We start from the raw sequence: 22337 nt of genomic DNA, 5'->3' as shown, positions 1-22337 counted from the left end.
CAGTGAGGGATGGAGCCAGGATTTTGACCTAGGTCTGACTCGAAAGGTCCCCTCAGCCCTACATGGAATCCTTATTGGCAAGACCACTGGCGGGGAGGTGGGGGGGAGGAAGAGGCTTTACGCTGCCCACCTTGTCTTCTGAGCACATAACGTGTGGGAACAGAGCCAGGAGTGCTGTTTCCAGGCTCTCGGCCTCATGTGGAAAAGTGCTCACTCAGGCAGTAAATGGCCATCAACTGTGATTGGATGGCCATCAGCTGTGGCTAGTTGGCCGTCAGCTGTAACCAGTGAGCCATTGGCCACTAATATAACTGCCGTGGCTACGCTAGCAGAAAATGGGGGCTAGCAAGAAGGTGGTGGCTGAGCTAGTAAGAACAGATTGTAGTTAGCACGGCGGATTGCAGCTAGCAAGTGAGGTTGGTTGGTTGGCAAAGAAGCGGACTGCAGGTTGCAGATCATGTGGCTCCTGCCTCCTGTGTCTCCAACCCAGCCACCAGCGAGACTATAGTGGTATGACTCCCCCATCTATGGCTCCATGGGTGTTCCTTTTTGGCCTCACCATGTCCTGCGTTCTTATGTGGGGAGTGGGACAGGAGACCCCACATGACACCCTGCACAAATATTAACATCAGCTACACCTGAAACCTGGTGAGGGTTATGGACCCTCTCCAAGCAGAGTCCACACATGCAGAGGCAGGCTTAACAATATGACAGACACAAAGAAGTGACAGCCCATGCCCTGCACAGGACACATGTCACAGTGCACAAGGAGGTCTGCTTGTGTACATTTATTTCAGTCCCGTGTTTAATAGCAAGAACTGGAAACAAATGGAAAGGCCACCAGGAGTGGGCTGGTTCAATAAACAAAGCCCTTGCCTGCAACGGAACACCACACAGCAGGTCCAAGATAGGATGGCATAGGTCTAAATAGATATAACTCCCCAGACATATTGTTGAGTGGGAAAAAGCATGTTGAAGAGTGACATACACACATTTATGCAAAATAAAAGCACTCAACAATATTGCTTGTTTCCTACACGTGTAGAAACATATGTGAATGCATGTGTAAAGGGCTAGAATGATATCCAGGACACTGATAATATGGGGGTACTTTGGGGAGGATAGAAGGTCCTGGTCACAGGTGACACAGCCCTCTCTATAGTGCTTTAATTTTTTATAAGGAGAATATATCCTTGTATTATTTATATAGTACTTAAAACTAATTTTTAAATGCAGCACATCCACTGGGTAAGTGAGGGAAGGAGGGAGGAGGAAGGGATTCTGAAGGAGGTGATGTGGGGTAGGGAAAAGCCTTCATGTTAGACTGTATTTCAGTCCTGACCTTGACAATTACCTGCCTGTGACCTTGGGCAAGTCATTAGGCTTGAACTATGAGGTCATGAGGCTTGAGGCTGAGCTCTCTGAGCCTCAGCTTCCTCATCTATGAGATAGGAAGATAATGTCTGCCTTCCAGGGCTCTTGTGAGGATCAAATAGGAAAAAGAACTCCTAGCATATAGTAGGGTCTCAATGAATCATAGCCATGATCGTTATTTCAAATTTCAGCCCCAACGATATTTGAGCTCTTACTAGGTGACACTTGGATTAAGACTTTGGGACCACATCTGGTTCAATCTGACATGACTTCCTGGCGGAGGAGGAGCTTGAGCTACGCATCCGAGTCAGAGAGAGGGCAGTGTGCAAAGGCCAGGAGGGACATCACAGACAAGGACCCTTGGAGAGTCTAAATAAGTTGCCCGTGGACACATAGCTAGGAAGGGCAAACTGATCCCACAGAAGGAATGAACTGAGGAGGAAAACTTGGGGAAATGCAGGAAATGGAGTGATTTTATGGGAGGGAGAAGAGGGAAAGAGTGGGCTTTGGCACCAGAAAGACTCTTGAAGACAGATGTGGGGCTTTGAATGGCCCAGTGTGACCTCGGTGAGCACTCAGTAAAGGTGGGGAGAGCAAGGACCTAAGGTCTGACATTTGCAAGATGTTTTTGACATCTTGTTCCGTCCAAGTGGGAAGGATTTGGCAGGGACGCCAGTCTGTGCTGTCCTGCGAGGCCGGTGGGCTTTTCCCCAGGAACCCTCCAAGAAAGGGTGAGTGGAGAGCTGGCTGGTGGTGTTACATCACATTAAGTGGACATGTATCCTGTGACCTGGCAATTCCTCTCCCTAAGTTCTCTGACAAAGCCACAGGGGTCCTGTGCAATGGCGCTCATAGCTGGATATGGAGGGAACCGAGGGACCTTCACCCTCAGAGCGGGGCAATAAATGCATGGGGTGCTCACCAGTGACTAACTGCCTATTAGCAGCATGGACGGGTTTTACAAACACTAAGTATGAAACTGAAAAATGCACGCCCATGTGTTGCAAAAACACATACAAATGATTGGCTGTGGGGTGGGGGTGAGGAATGGAGATAAAAGTGAGATAAATACAAAGGGTGTGTGGTGAAAATTCAGTCCCTCTTCGGATGAGAGGGGAGGCCCAACGCTCAAACCCACACTTCTGTGAACATCTCGCCATCTAGTGGGCACAAGGGCTCCTAGCTCCCCGGGTCCCCGTTGGTACACGCCTGGCGTCAGGGCACCCTGGGCAGGCACTGCCTAGCTGGGCCTCTGGAGCAGAGGGGTGGGTGAGAGCTGACTGGGGTTGGCTGTGGGCAGGCTGCCAGGTCTGGGCGGGCCCTATACTGGTTGGTGCAGGGTGTGGAGGGTCAGATGTGCTTGCCCTGCCTCCCCCAGAGGGGCCCTCTGACATCGGGCAAGCTCCTCACACCCGACCCCACCCCACACTGTTGCAGGCAGGCAGGTGGTTCCTGAGAAGGCAGAGGCTGAGGCCCAGATGCCAAGTCCCCACAAGCAGCCCTCACTCCTGGCATCTGGCGTCATTGTCATGAAAGCAAAGAGTGTTGAGAAGAGATAGGAGTAAAGACCTTCAGAGCCAAAGGAGAACAATGACTAACTGAAGACTCAACGCAGAGCAGAATCTACACCCAGACCCTGGCACCAGATTGCCAGGGTTCAAATCCTTTGGGCAAGTCCCTGGTGCCACATTTCCCCCTCCTTGGAACACAATAGTATTTACTCTGTAGGGATGTCGTGAAGATAAAATAAGTAAAAATAAAGCACTTAGAGCAGGGCCCTTCTCAGAGTGAGGGCGGTTAAGGGTTGGCTGGTGTCAGTATCTGAGAGTCACCTGATCATGTGGAGTTGACACCCCACCTTTTATGCTCCCCAGATAATGGGAGGTAGGGCCCTGAGGAAAGATGATGGGCCTGGGGGTTGCGGGGCATGAACAGACAGCCCTAAGCTGATGGGGGTCGCTGGCAGCAGGGCCTGGGGCTGTTGGCTCAGAATGCACCAGGGACCTAGGCTGGGCCTAGAGGGGTGGAGTGAAGCAGGGTGGGGTCTGCCCTGTGGCACCCCATTCTTGGGGTCTGCAAAACTACCTCCTGTCTACTTCCTGAGCTCCTCTGCTCTGTCAAATAGCCCCCAGCCTGGTTGTGGAGGTTAAGTGTGATCAAGATAAACAAGCCACTGTCGAGTTGAGGACCAGCCATGCTGGTTATCTCTGGGTCTGGGGGGCCGGCCCTATCGTCCCACCTCCCTCTATAGACATGACTTACCCTTCCCACTTTCCTCTCTCCTTTCCTCACTTATTTCAGCCGTCCCTTCCCCCCAGCCCCAGCCTTTCCTGGCTCCTGCTCCAGAGGCAGCTTCCTAAAGCACAGAATAGCTTAGCCTGTTTGAGAACCATCCTTGGCTTCTCCTTGCCTGCGAGCGAATTCAGAAATCCGTGATAGGGGTGGCGGGCCCCTTGTCATCCGGCCCAGCCTGCCTTCTCACACCTGTCTCCTGTGGCTTCCATGCTCCCCCGCTCATCGCCTCTCAGCCCCCAGACAGGCCACGTGCTCCCCATCTCTGCCTTCCCTTCTGATCTCTCCTCGCTTTGAATGCGCTTTCCCCCCATCCCACTTCTCCACCTGGTAAGTCGTCCTTCTCATCCTTAAAGGCCCGATTCAGCCATGAGCTTCTCCACAAAGACTTCCCTGGCCACCTCCTGCCCCTGTCTTCAAATCAGTTGTCATTAATCACTCACCGGTTACCACATTCGGAACAGCCAGTCCAGTGCCTGTTCAGTGGGTAGAGGGACGAAAATATGTAGGCTCTGCCGTCAGATGGCATGGTGGAATCTCAGCTTGGCCACTCACCAGCTGTGTGACCTTGGGCAAGGTAGGTCACCTCTCTGAGTTTCGGTGTTCTTATCTGCTAAATGGGGATAAGGCTCTTATACAACCCACATTCCTTACGGCGGCCTGCAAGGCCTTGCCTGGCCTGTCGCCTTCCTCTCTCCCCGTGGTTCCCACGCTGCAGTCACGCCTGCCTCCCTGCTCTTCTTTGAGCATGCTAAGGCCTTTCTTGCTTCCTGGTTCTTTGCACTCACTGCTTTCTACCTAGAACATTCTTCTCATCCTCCTCCCCTTATTCCCAATGTCCTCTCCTCAGAGAGGCCCTCTGCAACCTCCCTCAACCCACCAGCCTCCTTCTGCTTTGTCTCACCTTCTGTTTATTTTTCTGTAGGCCTTACCCCAGCCCGCACTTTTCCTACTTTTTCACTTGCTTGTCAGCTCCATGAGGATGGGGTTCTTGTCTCTGGGATTACGGGTGATGAACAGACTTGATAGGTGTAGGTTCCGGACTCACCTCTTCTCCCTGCTCATCTAGGAGCCCCTCAGGGCGGGCAGGGGCTGCTTCCCTTTCATGGCTGTATTCTTAGCACCGAGCGCTAGGCCTGGCCCAGAGTGGGCCCTTCCTCTGTACTTGCTGCCTGCCCTCTCATCCTTGTTTTTCTCCCTTTTCTCCCTCCCACACTCCTCATGGTCAACTAATGGCTTCTAATGCATGCCAGGCTGAGACTGGCATCTCCAGAGTGGGAGCGTGCCAGGCAGGGCCCAGGTATCTGCCAGTGACTGCTTCCAAGCCAAAGACAGGATTTTAAGTGAGGAGTTGGGGTACATTCCTGACTGAAGTACAGAGGGCTTGGCCATGCCAGCCTCACCCTAGGTGGTAGGATGGTGACCTAGAATGGTCTGGTCTAACCTGAGAAACTTGGAAAAAGCCAGGCGGTCCCAGTGATGCCCATGGGCCCCTCTCAAGTAGGGGAGCTTCGGCTGTGAGTTGCTCATGGGGAGTGGGGTCCACATAGTCTAAAGAAGCCTCATTTGGTTCACAGGAAAATTGGTCCCTGAACATGGCTTGTCCTTTCTTAAGCTAAACTGGATGTCTGGTAAATGGGAGAATACCGTGGCTCCATGTCACCTACTCTGCTGCTGGAGGATGGGTCTCTTGTGCCAGGATGAGAGAACCAGCCTGTTGGCGTGCAGACGGTGGCCTTCAGGCTGTGGCCCAGCCTGGAATCAGTTAACTGCTATGGGGACGAGAAGGAGGGCCTGAAGAAAGCCACCCCGGCAGGGACAGACCCCAGGGCCCCATCCCCCTCCCATCCCCTGAGCAAGTGAGGCAGGATTCACCCCCTGCCTGAGGAGGGAGGCTTGGGGGGCAGGCAGGTAGAGCCATGCTCCTCGGAGTTGAGGATTTACCAACAATATTTTAAAAAGTCATTTTGGGAATTGATATAGGAGTTGCTAGAATTTTATTTTAAGTACAGGCAGGACAATGAAAAACAATTAATTTCTTATGACAACATTCTAAAAAATGAACATTTTAATACCAAAAAAGAAATAAAGACTAGTCAGTCTTTCCCGAGAAAGTGTTGCTAGGCATTCTCACACTGACCTTTTGAGGTGCGGACAGGTGAGAACATGGGCAGGGATGAGCTCCTGGGAATTGTTGGCTTAGGGTGTGTGTGTGTGTGTGTGTGTGTGTGTGTGTGTGTGTGTGTGTGTGTGTAGGAACGTGGTATAGAAGCAGTCAGCTGCCTAAGTGTATGACTGGAGGGAGAAAGGAGTGCCCCTCCATCCCAAATATTTCTTGGGTGAATCCAGAAATGTTTTGCTTCCCTCTGTCACTTAGGCTTTCTGTGGATTAACTCGTTTTTAATTTTGAAAGTACAAATATCCCATGGGCAGGCTCCATCAGGGACGCTGTGTGTACAGCTTCCAGGAAGGTGTTTGTCCAGGTGAAAAAATGTCAAGGGGCTTTGTGGGTAAAGGAGGGAGAAAAGGGACCAAGCATGGCTGAGCCCCACCGTGTTCGGTCCTGCGCTCGCGCTCTCCATGTATGTTAACTCCTTGAATTCTCCCAAAGACATGGAGCACTGCTGCTTCTTATCTCCATTTTCCAGATGAGGAAACTGAGGCCCAGGTCACACAGTCAGTGGTGGCACCAACACTGACATCCAGGTCTGTCTGAACTCAAGACCAGAGCTTTTGTTTCTCCAGTGGGCCAAGGCCCACAAATTTCTAAAAATAGCTAGAGTCCCATATCGATGGCAGCACAGCGTCTGGTAGACTTGTGTTTTATTCATTCTGTCCATCCCCAAACCATGTGGCTGACTCTGTGTCAGCCATTCTCAGGCCCCTGGAGGGAAGTTTGAGAACCGGTCTGGTTCAGGCTCTGCCCTTAAGTCACTTAATAAAACCCCACAAATTCCCAACTTTGTAGAAAATTGTGGTAAGAGATACGTAACATGAAATGTATCATTTTAACCATTTAAAAGTGTATAATTCACGACACTGCGTGTACTGGATTCAGTAGCCTTTAGTACATTCGCAATGTCGTGCAACCATCACCACTGTCTACTCCCAGGACCCACTAAGCAGTCACTCCTTATTCCTTCCCCCCCAGCCCCTGGCAATCACTAATCTACTTTCTGTCTCTGTGGAGTTGCCTAGTTTGGACATTTCATATAAATTTCGCATAAACCACATTTCACATGGTCTTTTCTTCAGCACGATGATGTCAAGCTTCATCCGTGTTATAACATGCCTCAGTCAGCATTCACTTTTATGGCTGAGTCACGTTCCATTGTATGGATTTGCCACATTTTGCTTATCTATTTATCAGTTGGTGGACATTTAGGTTGTATCTACCTTTCAGCTGTTGCAAATAGCTCTGCTATGAACATTCCTGTCCAAGTTTTTGTCTGAATACCTGTCTTCAATGTTTTGGGTACATGCAGCGGAATTGGGGGGTCATATGATAACTCTATGTTTAACTTACTGAGGAACAGCAAACTGTTCCCCACCGCAGCTGCAGCATTATACATTTCCACCAGCAGTGTGTGAGGGTTCCAATTTCTCCACCTCCTTGCCAGCACTTATTTTCCTTTTTATAGCCTTTCTAGTGGGTGTGAAATGGTATGCCATTGTGGTTTTTGTTTGCATTTTTAAAATGACTGGTGACATTGATCAACTTTGTCCTTAACTCTTTGGGGGGCCCCAAGCAGATCCCTCACTCGCTCCACTGCTTTAATTTCCTCATGTCTCAATCAGGATACCACGTAGGGTTGTTGTGAGGATGAAATGAGTCAACCATGCAAAGAACTTAGCATCTGTCATGGGGTTCTCAAGACCATCTCAGGCAGCCCAGCCCACACTTGCGCAGCTAGGGGAGAGGCTGGCCACTCCACGGACCTTCCTGGCTCTGACCAGCTGGGACTGCCCAGTAAGTTGGAGTTGCTCTCCTCTGCCTGGCAGTGAGCAACCCCTCCACGGCCCCACCCACTGCTCTCCTCAGGGAACCAGACCCATCAGAGGCTGGGCCAGGACTGATTGCCATTCAACGCAGAAGACATTTATGGAGTGTCGCAGAGCCCCTGAAACCCCTTTTCTATTTCTGTGCATGCTCCTTGCCCTCTGTGTGCCTTCCCTCTGTGTGTGCTCTCTCTGCAGACTGCGTGCAGCTACTGGAGCACAGCACAAGTGCCTGGGAGTTTATCCCTCAAAGTAGCCCTTAACTAATGACTGGGGTGCATGACAGTGAGGTCCCAGCTTCCTAACCTCCGATGGTCTTGTTGCTCACACTCTAGAGTCCCCTGCAGGACAGGCTGAGGGTGTCCTCTGCACCTGTTGCCTCTTCCTCTCCTGTCCTGCTTTCCCCAGTCCCTTCATGTCTCCGGGGTAACTCCCTCAGGAACTCACTCCTCTGGGAATCCCCATCTCAGGATCTGCTTCTGGGGAACTTAACCTAAGACACAGAGCACCTACTGTGTGCCAAGCCCTGTGCAAAATGGTGAGAAAGACAAAGATAGACAAGATGCATCTTCTTCCCCAAAGGAACTCACAGCTTGGTTGGGGCTGGGCCTGACAGCAGTAGAAATGCTAATAGCCAATGTTGCCTACCTACTATGTGCCAGGCCCCAGGCTGAATGCTTTGGATACGTTACTTCATTTAAACTTTGTAACAAGTCTGTGAGAGGATGGTATTATCCCCACTTTACAGATGAGAAAACTGAGGCCCGGAGAGGTTAACTAATATGTCGTCTCGGAAGTGGCAGCACTACCTTGAGCCCCGGCTATGTCTGCTTCCAAAGACCATGCTCCTGCCCACTGTACCACATGCCATTTCTCTTCAGAGGGACAGGTTTCAGGGGGTAGGGGAGGAGGATGCCCCAGCTCTTCCTATTCACCAGAAGACAGAGATTCTGCACTATGACTGAATGTGAGGTGGCTTCACAAGTCATTTGTTACTGACCTTGGTTAACTTTGTGAAATTTTAATTCAAGACTGAATTCAAGCCCATCTTTCTGATACTGTCGCTCCCTGCTCACTTCCCTTCCACTCTGTTTTCCTGAGCAAGAGATGAGTGAAGGTCCTGCCCACGTGCCGATGCAGGCTGCCCCAGGTAAAGACCTCATCCCACAAGTTGTGGTGTAAACAGGGTAACAGCTGCTGCCTTGCCTGGTCTCCCCACCATCGGAGCTCCCAGGAGGCAGATGGGGAGTGGGTGCCTCAGGCTCATGGGGGAAGGAGGTGTGGCCATTGATCTGTGCCCCTTTGTGATAAAGCCCTTCACCACCCTCTCCTCACTGTCAACAACCACCGGACCCCTGGGAAATGAGAAGTATAATCTCAGGAGAAGCCAGACTGTTGCTCTCTGAGAGTGTATTGGGGTGGTTAAGAGCACAGACTCATGGCAGACTGCCTGGGATCAAATCCTAGCTCTACTATTTATAAACTGAGTGACTTTTGGAAAGTTACTTACCCACCCAGTGCCTCCGTCCCCCCAGCTGGAAGGTGAGGACAGTAATAACAGTGACCTCTTAGGACTGTAGTTGTCATTTTTGAGATAATATATCACAAAGCAAATAGAATGCTTCCTTGGCCATAGTCTCCCCTTATCCGCGGGGGATAAGTTCCAACACCCCAAGTGGATGCTTGAAACTGGAGGGTACCGAACCTTATACATGCTATGTTTTTTCCTATACATGCCTACTGATGATAAAGTTTCATTTATAAATTAGGCACAGTCGGAGATAACAATAATAACTAATAATCAAATCGAATAATAAATGTACTGTAATACAAGTTACGCGAGTGAGACATTGTTAAATGAAGTAATAAGGGTGTCTTGAACAGCAGCTCTGAGATGCTGCAACATTCGATCTGATAACCACTGAGTGACTAATGGGCAGGGATCGTGTGTGGAGCGTGGAGACGCTGGACGAAGGGGTGATTCACATCCCGGGTGGGAGGGAGCGGGATGCAGCAAGATTTCAGCACGCCACTCAGAACTGCATTCAATGGAAGACTTATGAATGGTTTGTTTCTGGAATTTTCCACTGCATGTTTTTGGACTATGCTTGACTGCGGTTAATTGAAACTGAAGAAAGCAAAACCACGGAGGAAGGGGCACTGCTGTAGCAGGAACTCTACAAGTGTTGGCTGTTCTTATTACTATTACGAAAGGAGAGCCGAGGCCAGGCTAGGACTCCTGACTTAGGTGTCACCAGCACCCCTGAGAAGCCCAAGTCTGGACATACTCTCCTGGACAAATGTCTCTGACCCCTCTATGTTCCTGGGGAGCAGGGTGAAGGCTTCTGCCTCCCTCTTTCCTCAGCCCTCCTCCCCCTGGCTTGCATCTTGCCCATGTAGGAGAGTCAGACTGGGGGCTGGAGGGGCGGGTCCCACCATGGACTTTGACACTCTGTCTGCCAGCCCACAGGCCTCTGGGGTGTGTGGGGGTCAGCAGCTGGCTCAGTGTCCTACACCTGTGAAGAAGCCAACTCTGCCACTACCTGGCTGCGTGACCTTGGCCAACTCCCTCCCCTGGTCCTGTGACAGAGGAAGCATTTACGAAACATGGCCTCATTTAATCCTCAGACTCACTGGTGATTCTGCTCCTCATTGTATAGACATGGCTGCAGAGGCAGCAGAGAGACTGTGTCGGGGCGGGGCCAGCGGAGACTTTTCCCCGCTGATAGAAGCAGGATACACTGGGCGTTTCCTCTGTGCCAGGCACGTGTGTTGTAAGGTGAGGAGGCTGGGGCCATGAGCAGGCAGTGCCGGAACCGGAAACAGGCTTGCTTAGATGTGGGTCCAGAGCTTAACCCTTGGGCCTCAGCAACAAGAGTCAAATCCGGGGGCTCAGTCCTTAGTGCTGGGACCAGGCCTCTGTCCCACATGTGGCCCCTGGCCAGCCGGGTGGGCTGAGAAGATGCAGCAGAAGGAAGACCTTGGCCACACAGAAGGCAGGGGGCTGTGTCTCCCCTGTCAGAGTGGGGGCTTCCTGAGGTCAGGGGCTAGTCTCCTCACATGGGAGACTTTCTTCCTGGGAACTTTGTAAAGTTTTTATTATAGAAAGTTTTACACATACACCTAAGTAGAGACCAAGACGTAATAAATCCCTGTGCACCCATTCCCAGACTCAGCAGCTATCATTCGTGGCCTATCCGGTTTCATCAATCCCCACCCTCTCTTCCCTGGCCCCACCCTTAGATTATTTTGAAGCACACCTCAGACAGCATGTCATTTCACAGATATTTCTGAATGTGTCTGGAGATAAAGACTCTTCTTTAAGAAAAGGAAAAAAAAAAGTACAACACCCTTAATTATAGAGACTTGCGAAGCCAAGTACTTGCTTCTCATTTCCTCCTTGCATCCGGCTCAGGCAAGTCCCATGCTCTGGTTTAAGATTCCTTCTGCTTCCATTTCCAGGGCACGAGAGCTGCGCGAGCTGGTAGGGGCTGAGTGTGCAGCAGATTGACTTTGGCCAAGACCTTCCCCTGCCAGTGGAGGCGACCTCTGAGGTCAGCCTAGCTCTAACCCTCATGCATGTGGCTCCTGGCTCCACCTGTGAGCCTGTGCCAAGGTCCTCTGGGACTGCCACCCTTTGTGGCCTTCAGGTGCAGAGTTAGTCTCACTCAGTTCATGGCAAGCTTTCAAGCATCACTGGACTTTCTTGTTTTATTTATATGTTTATTCCCTTTCATCCCCTTCCCACACCCTTCCCTTTTCCTCCCAGGCTTTGATGCCAAGTTTTTTCTGCATGCAAATGGGTATTACTGTTTTATAAACGTGTTTTTTTTTTTTTTTACTTTGGTAAATGTCATCATGGTGTGATAGATATCATCTCAGCACCGTTTTTAAAAAAAATCTAGCCTTGTTGCTTCAAACTCCTTTCTCATACTCCATGATGGGCAGCCCCACAAATTTCTGCCCACTCTCCCCACCATGAATGAGCTGCATGACTCCCCTGCCTTGCCGGTGGGGACCGGGCTGAGATTCCAGGATGCAATCAGGAGTGCGGTTGTTGGGTCACAGGACACACTGGTATTTCATTTCACTAAGCACGGCTAAACCGTGTGGCTGCCTGGCTTGTGTGTCCCCACGTCGCTGTCAGCGTTGGGGTTTATCCAGCTTTCTCATTTTTGCCCATCTACTAGCGGTAAGTTGGATTTTCAGCACCTCTTCACGTGCTTGTTAGCTTTTGGAGTCTTTTTAAACTGCCTGTTCATATCCCTTGTCCATTTAGGGGTCAGGTTGCTGTCCTGTTATTGTTCAGCAGACGTTCCTTGTATCTTCTAGGCTAGAGACTAATCCTTTGTCAGTTTTGACATGGCGAGTATCCACCATCACTCTGTCTTCTTCTACCACTTTGAAACCTAAGTCCTTTCCCTCCTGCCTGCCAACCGGCTCCTTGCTGAGTGGATGGCACAGGTGAGGCCCTTCTCACTGTCTCTGCCCTTTTGGTAAATGCCAGGCGTCCAGGACAGGGTACAGCCTGCACCAGGAACTTGCTTTTAGCGCAGAGCACAAGCAAGGGGGAGGGAGAGACTGGCCAGGGCGGGACAGCAGCTGATCTCGAGCCCTGTGCCTACCCGTTGGTTGTCCTTGCTCCTAGCAGGTCTGTGTCCAACTGGCCAGGCTTCTTTCATTCCACACACACTAGCAGTAGGTTGGATCGTGGTATCAGACCTGGGGTCTCTAACTTGACTAAGACTCTGCCCTTGGCCTCTAAAACTCCAGCTTGGTGGGAGGAAACAGTAAGTCCACTGACCAGTGAGGCGGCTAGGCCTAAGAGAGGGCACTGCAGGACCCAGCTTGTACCACGGCTATTGCTGGTCAGGGAGGGCTTCCCAGAGGAGTTGCGTCTGGTCTGGGCTTTGGAGGAAGCACGAGCATTCTGCAGGCCTCAGCAAGGCCTTAGTGAAAACCTCAAGTGGGAAGGAAAGTGGAGCTTGTTTCATCCATTTCCAGCCAAACAGCCTTGTTGCTTCAAACGATTTTATCGTTCTCCATGATGTGCAGTCCCACCAACGTGGTTTGTGGGTCTCTCTAGGTTTTTCTTTTTCATGGAGTTGAGGAGTCTTTGCCCTTGGCTTTCCTTCTGGACTAGGGCCAGGGTGCATCGCAGGGAAGAGGAGGGTGGCTTGGGGACTGGCAGATCTGCCTTTTGTCCTCACTCACAGAGTGACCTTGAGCAAGTCCCTTTTCCTCTCTGGACCTCGGCTCCCTTGTGTGAATGATGAGGGCATAGGGTGGAGGGAAGCTCCCCAAGGACCCTCTGGAACCCTCAGGAAGGGTGCCAGCGTGGCAGCAGTGGCTGTCTTACCCTCTTCTTTGTCCCTTCACACCTTTCCAGGGACAAAGGCATGGAGCACAGGTTGTCCTGGGCCCATGGCCCCAAGCTCTCCCTGCCTGTCTGTTCTGTAAACCCTTTACCAGCCCCCGGGCAGGCTTGGCTTAGTTTTCAGGGTTTGCTCTCAGAGCCTTTCTGCACTGTCCACATAACAGCTCCGGTGAGTTGAGCAGGTCCTGCGTGGCAGGCACTGTGCGTGGTGTTTTACACCCATGACCTCATTGACTTCCCACAGTCTGTGAGGTGGGGACTACTGTTATCCCCATTTTGCAGATGATACCGAGGGGATCAGAGAGAGTAAGCCACCTACCCAAGGTCACCCAGCTGATACGTGACAGAATAAGGATTTCATCCCAGCTTTGCCTGCGCCAGAGTCCGTTTCCTAATCGCCTCTTCCCATGCCCCCATGGCTTTTCCCTTTCCTAGATTCCAGCTGCCATGTCAGCACTCCTTGGCTAAGCCCTCTCCCTGCTTCTCCTTGATTCCAAACCGTGACCTCACATGGACACCATCACCTTTCCCAGATTCCCTCCAACTTTCCCGTCTGCCACCGCTCACGTCGCCCCCTTTCCTGCTGGAGCCCTGATGGCCCCTCCTGAGCCTTGCTGCTCTGTATAGGGGGATCCCTGAGGCTCCTGATTAAGCCCCAGCCCTGCAGCATATACTGGCTCTGAGGAGGGGCTTGGGTGGGGGCTCCGGGCCTCACATCCCAAGGAGTCACCCCCCTTCCTGAGGTTGAGAAGGGTCAGCCATGGAGGGCCCAGTGGGTGGGGCTGGAGACCTGGGCCCCAGCAGCTGGCCTGGCACATGCCAGACGTGGCCAGCCTGAAGGGTACGTGCCTATCCTGCTGGCAGCTGCTGGGTTATCAGAGGGGAATGAGGGGGCTGGGAAACCCCCATCTCCTGGGACGTGCAGGAACTCATGCCAGCTTGGGGCTGTGTGTGTGTGCACGATTGCTTGTGCCTGCTCTGCTAGCCCAGGGCATTGCAGGCCCAGCCCAGAGGACGGTAGTGGGAGCTCTGGGTTTAACACTCAACTCTCCTGCATTTAATAAACAGCACAGTGTCTGGGACCCAGCAGGCCTCTGACCTGTCTACATTGATATTATTTTGATAATTGTAGTCAAAATCACATTTTCGTTCCCCCGCGGCAAAGCCTGTTTTCCACGTGAAATCCCAGCTCGTGGAGGGCTGGAGGTGGGCACGTAAAGTGAGCTGGGAGTGCAGTGACCCAGGCCAAGCCCCAGTTCTACCTCTTTTCCAGCTGTAAAGTTGTTCCACCTCTCTGAGCCTCAGCTTCCATCCAGCAGGGCCAACACCACCTGGGAGGGTTGCTATGAATCTAAAGTGAAACCCAGGGTGTGCAAACTGTGTGTAAATGTCACCGTACAGCATAAATGTGGGTTGTGCTGTTGGCCAGCATCTTTCACTTCCCTGAGTGCAGGGCCGGGCCCGGGAAGGCCGACTGATGGACCCCGACTCCACTTGTTATAGATCTAGCCTGTACCCTTGAAATGGGTTGAGTAGTTCACTGGAGGGGAAGTTCGCTGGATAAATGAGTGAGTGAATGAATACATGAAGAGGTGTCCATCGACGCAGGTGCTGAGGCAGAAGGCTGCTCCCCACTGAGAAGTCACGGGGGGCTGGACCAGATGACATTTGAGGTGACTTCCCCCTGTTGGTCCTTTACAGGGTCCGTGACTTGAACTGAGTTCTACACCTTTTCTAAGAACTTCTTGCTCCCAAGCCTCCCTGTGGCTGCTGCTGGGCTGGGCACAGTATCTTTTGTGCCCAATGGTCCTGCCCTCAGGGGTTCTGGGGTCAAGTTATGGGAGAACACACAGCTAGCAGAACCTATGAGGTAGGGAAGGGGCGGATATCATTTGGGAAGTCAAAGCTGGGTGTATGTGTGTGGGTACTGCCCACCCTTTGTGGATCAGCCGGGAAGTCGTCCCAGAGGACTTGGTATAGAATCTCAGTGTGGGAGCCACTGGGCTGGCCCCAGGGCTCAGCCATCACAGGCTTGTGACTAGGATGCACTTGCGGCATCCTGCCCAGTCCGTGACCCTGGAGGACAGGAGGGAGGAGCGTCCCGTTGGGGGTGCAGAGGGGCTCCAGCCCAGGAAAGCACGGGAACTCCTGAGGCTTCAGGTTTCAGTTCTTGCTGGCTCCCTTGGGGAGTCTCTTGGGAAGCTGGGGCTTCTAGGTGTGGTTCTGACACTGCCTGACCTTGACTAGTTCTAATATCTCAGAACCCGTTTCCTCCTCTGCACATAAGTGGTTAGCAAAGGTGATCACCCAGACCCCACAGTGTAAGGACTCTGGGTGAGGGTCTGCTGGGAGCTACCTGGTCAGCCCAGCCTGAAATCTGGTGCCCTGGGGTGAGCTGGGGGTGCGGATGGCTTTTCTCTTTGCAGCTGCCATCTCCTGGAGGGGGCGGGAAAGAATCCCCGGCAAAGTTCACTCCCTGGCATCCACTCCCTCTCCAGGTCTCTCTGCCCCATTTTGTCCCCTCAGTGTTACATTCCACAGAGGAAAGTGATCCCTTACTCAAGGCCTGAGGATTACAGGCGGGAGAGAAGCCTGCGTTGCCCTGGGAACGCCCATGTAGTCCTTTCCCACTGGTGCCCTCCTCCTCCCGCCAAAGGCCAGGGCGGGGCAGTGATCCTGGCACACTCCAGGCTGAGGCAGCAGCAGGGCCCCTGGGGTGGAAGGGCCGGTCAGTCCTTCTCTCCCTCCCTGGGGGTCTGTGACCCCCAGGGTGGGGGTGAACTCTGCTGGGTTTCTAGTGGGCCCTCTAAAGGGATGGCTGGGGCTGGGCCCTGGGATCTCCGCGTGCCTGGGCTCGCCTGCCCCCCCATTTCTGCTCTGAACTCCCTCCCAGGCTGAAGCCCCCCCATCCCTACTAAGCTGGGGATTTCCGCAGGCTGAGCCAACCACCTGACCCTAATTATGGCACCTTCATCCTGTTGGGGTTAAGCTCCCTTTGGCCTTCCCTGCCCCCACCCATTGTGCCCCCATCCACAATGTCTGGGGTCAGAGATTCAGGAGGTTCAGGCTGTTGGACCCCCTCTGGGAAGGGCTGAGGGCCAGTGTTCTCCCTGGGGGATCCAAGGGTAGGTGGGCAGGCAGCTTGTCCCTGGGGTCATGGTGGACAAGTTAAGATGTCCAGGGAATGCTGGAGGATGTAGGGGCAGTTGCTATGGAGAGCCCTCAGGGTGAGGGGAGCCCTGAGAAGCTGACCTCTGGAGGGCAGGGAAGTCTGCGGATGGGAAACTCCCATACGCCCCCTTCCCAACACTGGCTTTATGGAGAATCACCTAGAAAGAGTTTTAAAAATACCCATACCTCAACCACACTCATACTGATTTTGATTTCATCAGCCAGGGCTGCGGCAAGTATCTGTAGTTTAAAAATTCTTCCCAGGTGATTCTCATGGACAGCCATTTTGAGAATCACTGCTCTATCCAACACCCCACAGTGCCCTAGAGGAGACTAATGCTCAGCCATCAGAAGCTCCTTGAGAGAGGTCACTCTATTAGTTGGGCAAGGCTGGGTTGGAACAAGCCTTCTAGCCCCTTGAGGGGACACTTCCTCTGTCCCCCAGATGCTTGCCGGGTGTTCCATTCATGTCATTATTTGGACACTTCAGAGCTGTGTGACCCTGAGCAAATTGCTTAACCTTGCTGTGCCTTGTCTCCCTGTTGTGATAATAGGCCTTAGTGATAATAATTGAATGAGACAGTGCATATAAGGCACCAGTAGCACTTGGGAGAAGGGAAGCCATTGTCCTTCTGCCTTCTGCCTTCTGCCTTCTGCCTTCTGCCTTCTGCCTTCTGCCTTCTGCCTTCTGCCTTCTGCCTTCTGCCTAGGCCAGGGCAGGGTCTGAGCAAGGGCCTCCTTCATTATCCTGCCCATCAGGTAGGTGCGACCCTCAGGGCTAGAGCTTCTCCCAGGTGGAGTGGGGCGTGGCCATCCTGGAGGTTCCTTGGGCTCTTAGAGGGAGTTGGGAGGTGCAGGGAAAGTGCTGGAAAGAATGGCTCCCTTTTGCACCAGACCTCAGGCCCTTCCTTTTGGAAGGTGTCACTAGTCCGGGTCCTTCAGATCCAGGAATAGCCACCAGGTGTCACCCTCAGCTCATACTTGAAATGAAGGCAGAGCAGAAAGGAAAAGAGCCAGATTGGAAAAAGGGGGAAGACACCCCTCCAAGGAGTGAGTGACTTGGAAAGGGCCCAAGGCTGCTGGGGTGGCTGCTAATTTTTTCAGGAAGGTGATCTCCTATGGTTCATTTGTCTGCTTTCAGAATTCTCCTTCCCATGCTGACGGCAAATCACAATGCAACTGGTTCTTTGTGGGCACCTGCTGCATGTAGCGTGTAAGAATCTTATTGAACACCTACTACCGCGTTTCCCCGAAAATAAGACCTAGCCAGACAATCAGCTCTAATGCATCTTTTGGAGCAAAAATTAATATGAGACCCGGTCTTATTTTACTATAAGACCAGGTCATATATAAGACAGGGTCTTATATTAATTTTTGCTCCAAAAGACACATTAGAGCTGATTGTCTGGCTAGGTCTTATTTTCAGGGAAACACGGTATGTGCCAGACCCTGTGCACACAGTAGGCCATTCAAAATTCACAACAACCTTGTATAGTAAGTACGATAATTAGTCCCATGTTACAGATGAGGAAACAGAGGCTCATATTGGTTATGTGTTGGGCCCAAGGTTACCCAGCTGGACGAGGATTGAGGGCTGTCTAGAGCCTAAATTCTTTCTTCTATATCAGGTTAACTTCCAGAGCATTCGAGAATAGGAAACATGCAATAGGCTTCCCACTATGTAGGGAGAGGATATAGCAGGTGGCAGCCCTGCCTGGCTCTGCTACTGAGGAACTAGTGAGGAGCTCAGACAGGCCATGCTGCCAATGGGCAGAGGTGGAAGCTATGCACCCTGGGGTGGGTGGAAATGGGGTTTGAGTGCATTCTGGATGTTGGGAAGGGTAGGCTGCAGACATAGTAGCAATGACAGGTCTCTCTACCTGTCCATGTGCTCTTCTGAACAAACTCCCCACCCCACAGTCATTTCAGTTTTCTCATCTGTCAGTTCTAGAGGTAGACTTTGTTCCTTCCACACTGTCCCTTCTTCCTGCCTCTGCCAGGCTCTGAGCTGACCACTTCTCTGGACAGATACTAAGATGAACGAGACAAGCCATTCCCACCCACAACCGTCAGCTGTCTCACCTAAAGGCTAGACCAGTGGTTTCTAAAAGTTTTTTTGATCATGCCCCCAGCAATAAAAAATTTTTGAGCATGCACCTGTAATATAAGCATATTTTAATATTGTTTACTTTATAAAACACACTCACACTAAATGGAAAAAGATGAGGTAAAAAACAAAAGATGTCCTGATATTTTCCTCTTGCACCCCTGTACCCATGCATACACCCAAGTGCACCAGGAAATGGGAGGGCAGACTCAGTCCAACCCCCCTCAGGATGGATGTGTGGTCCATGTTCCAGAACATTTTTGCCCACCCCTTGCAGTGGAAGGGAGAAACTGCCCTTGCAGTGGAAGGGAGAAGCTTCAGGGACGGCAGGTGGGAGTGTGGGCAGGCAGGAGGCACCAGCAGGGCCCTGTGTGGGGAGAGACACAGGTGACCTGTACAAGACGCAGGTTTTCAGACCCTACTGCTGAACGTTTTGTGATTACTTTTTATACTCTCCCAGCACGTACAGAACCAGGATATCGTGTCCCTGATATCCTGTATCTGATCTCACGTACTTGAGGTAGTTCTATTGCATTTGCCATGGTTTAAAATGTCCCCCCCTCCTGGAAGCTGGGGATGACACCCCCTACCACACACATTTGGGGCGGGAAGGACAGAGCCCGCCTGTGGAGGCACTTAGTGCCCCTCCTCGGGGGCTTCCTCCTCTGCGACTCTCCTGGGTTAGAGGACCCTGTGTGCCCCTTGTGTGGGCAGGTCCTCATGCAGGGCCCAGCACTAGGGGGCCTCCATGAATGTGGTTGCAAGAGAGGAGGGGCCAGAGGCGGCTTCTGCGTTATAGAAGGGAGCCCCTTTAAGAGGCCCCCTTACTCAGAGAAGTCTCAGGAGAAGCCCCTTCCCCCCAAACATGGCACAGTGCTGGAGAAAGCCCAAATGGCTTGTGAAGGCATCTGTCTGCTCCCAGGGTGGCTGCCAGGGCGGCAGCCATGATGGCGGGGCGGTATGGGTGCCTTTGTGTGCAGTGACTGGGTGTCTGTTTCTGCAGTCACTGGGCACTTGTTCTGTGGGGTGAAGGGGGTGGGGGGTGGGGGCACAGCCTGTGTCTGGGCATGTACGTGAGGCTGGGCACGAACAGCCTCAAGTACCAGCCCTACTGCTACCAGGTACAACCCACTGCTGTGACTGCGCCGTGGTCTGCCTCCTCCCTTGCCTGGGCATGGCCAGGCCAGGGGGCAAATGACTTGTTGGGTGCCTCCCTTTGCTTGTAGCCACTGGGGCAGGGCCAACTCACCTGGGGCACAGGCACGGCTTTCAGCTAGGTGGGTGCTGTGCCAACCCCTCCCCCACTCCTCACCAGGGGGATGGGGTGGTGAGGGGTCAGAAAAGGGTGCAGGCAGAGTTAGCTATGCCTCCTGTCCTCTCCCAGACTGTGGATGGATAGAGCAGGGCAGAGGGGGCTGAGAGAAGGGGGAGTTTTCTCTGTTTGGGGCCAGGAAACAATTTCCATGCAAATGAGATGCAAACTCCCTAATGAGTTTGCAATTAGGAGACCGAGGCTGTCATGCCCGGGCAGTGCCTGCGAATTTTATGAATGGGCCTGCGTGGGGGGTGGGGCAGCGCGCCGGCCCGCCCCCACATTTCCCTGCGCTGCACTGCGCCCGCGACATGCCGCGCCGCACGTTGCTGCCTCCCTGCTGCGACCTGGCCTGCAGCCAGCCGGTCAGCTGCTTCCAATGGGGCTCGGGAGGTTCCCGGCCGCAGTCCCCGCCACCCGCCAGCCGGCAACGCGTTGGGCCGACCACACGTCCCCTGAGGCCCTGCAGAGTCTCTATCCTCTGGAGCCCCTTTCTCGGGTTTTTGGAATGGGTTCTTGAAGCAGGAGGAAGTGAAGTTAGCCTTCGGGCCCCGTTTCCCTTAGGATGGCGGCCCTGGGAGGTCACTGACCACAGGAAGGGGGTGGACCCCTACTTTGGGGGGAGGGTGGCAATTACCTTGGGCAGGATGGAAGTACAGTCGTTTCTGGGTGTCCTGGGTTTCTGAGTGGGGGAATTAGTTCCAGGACCCCTGGGAAAAGCAAAATCCATGGATGCTCAAGTCCCTTACATAAAATGGCACAGTATTTGCATAAAACGCAGACACATCCTCCCTGTACACTTTAAATCACCTCTAGATCACTTATAATACCTAATACAACGTAAGTGCTACCTAAATAGTTGTTATACTGTATTGTTTAGGTTATAATGACAAGGAAAAAAGTCTGTATAAGTTTAGTACAGAGAAACCATCCTAAGCCTAACCACCATCAGCAACAAGGTAACATTTATTTTTTTTAGAATATTGATCTGCAGCCGATATGTAGGGCCAGAGGGCTGACTGCAGGTGTAGGAGAGAAACCAGTTTCCCCATCCCAGAACCCCCTGCACCTCCCCACTCCCTCATGGCAGTTTCCACCTGCCTAACCACAAAAGCCTGTTCCACCACCCCAGGGCACCTGCTTTATCCTGCAGGGCCACCCCAGTCTGTCTGGGCCTTGCTCTGACCTGGGGACAAAGAGTGGGTCTCCGGGGTGGGTGGGTTCACTAAGCTCAGCTTTGGTCCGGACAGAGTGTGAAGACCTATTAAGCTATAGAACCTATTCCCCTCCCTTCCTCCATTGCTTTTAGTGTAAATTAATTACCTCCAATTAAACTGCCTTGCTCTGTATCCCCTCCTGGGCCTCAATCCCAGCCCCTGGGAGTCCTCTTCACCTTGACTGGGTCTGGCAGGGAGGTCTGGACAGTAAGGTGGAAGTCAGCAAGTCAGTGAGTAGAGTGCTTTTTGGGAGTGGTCCGGGCAGCCAGGCCCTCTGCCTTCCTTGGAGTCTGGGGGACTTGGGTTCTTAGGGGGCCTGTGAAGGTCAGAAGCAAGGGCTGCCTTTGAAGGTAAGACCTTGGCGAGGGGCCTGTGCAGATGCTGAGACCCGGAGGGCAACCCTCTTCAGGAGAAGCAACTTGAGGGGCAGGTTCTATATACGCTGCCGATCCTTGGTGGCACCTGCTGCCTCCGTTACCCAGCACACCAGGAGGGACCCCAGATGCCTGGGGGTTCCATCCGATCCCTCCTCTCTCGAACCTGAGCTCCTCCTGCTGCAGCAGTGAGAACCCCTTCATTCTTTTCCTCCTGCCCCCTTGGTGGCCCTAAGGCACCTAGGGCTAGCACGGCCTGCCTGTGCTGACACTGCCTTGGACCTGCCCTGGCCCATGTGTGAGACGTGAGCGTGAGACGTGATTGGGAAGATGCCTGGTGGCTGGAGTCAGGGAGAAGGGGTGTTAACCTGGGTCTCACCTCTGGTGGAGCTGGCCTTTGCTGAGGCACAGAACCACACCAGGCTGTGACTCAGGCCCCTACCCCACCTTGAGCCCCACCATGCTGAGAACCCAGGCTTGGGCCATCCTTGTGTATGTGAGGTGAGGATGGGGGGCAGAGATTTGTCAATTGCAGGCTTCTCTCTGGGGTCACCTTCTCTCCCAGCCCCAAGGAGCCAGGCCATGACCGGGAGATTCAGGGCTTCCAGGCCTGGCTGTTCCTCCCAGCTCACCACTCCAATAGAGGCTGGTGCGAGGACCCCCTGGCAGAGCACAGCAGCCATCAGGGTCAGTGGGAGTGTGAGCCATCCAGGGCAGGGGCCGGGCTCTGCAAATAGGAAGGGTTGTCCCTGGCGTGTCCTGAGTCCCCATCTGCCAGCTTGGTTTGCCCTCCTCGGCCTACTGAAAGCTGGCTCACAACTCCCACCTTCAGGAAGGCTTCAGCATGCCTCCCTCATGTGTGGCCAGCTAGCCACCACTCTCAGCGGGCGCCCAGTTTTCCCTTGTTTTTCTGCCTGTCGTCCCTGTCTCCAGACCCTTGCTGAATGCATCTGCAGGACTCTGTTGTTGCCTGCAATTCCCAGTGGCCAGCAGAGGGCGCCGCCCCAAACACTGAGGCACCAGGGAGGGAACAGGCAAGAGTCCACTTTTCTGGATCCAGGCTCTGTGCAAAGCCCAAGCTCACGGGTCTATTTGTGTGAAATGAATGTGACCC

This window comes from Rhinolophus sinicus, linkage group LG05, assembly GCF_036562045.2.
Source record: "Rhinolophus sinicus isolate RSC01 linkage group LG05, ASM3656204v1, whole genome shotgun sequence".
In the NCBI taxonomy this organism is placed as follows: Eukaryota; Metazoa; Chordata; class Mammalia; order Chiroptera; family Rhinolophidae; genus Rhinolophus; species Rhinolophus sinicus.
This window is presented reverse-complemented; position numbering follows the sequence as displayed.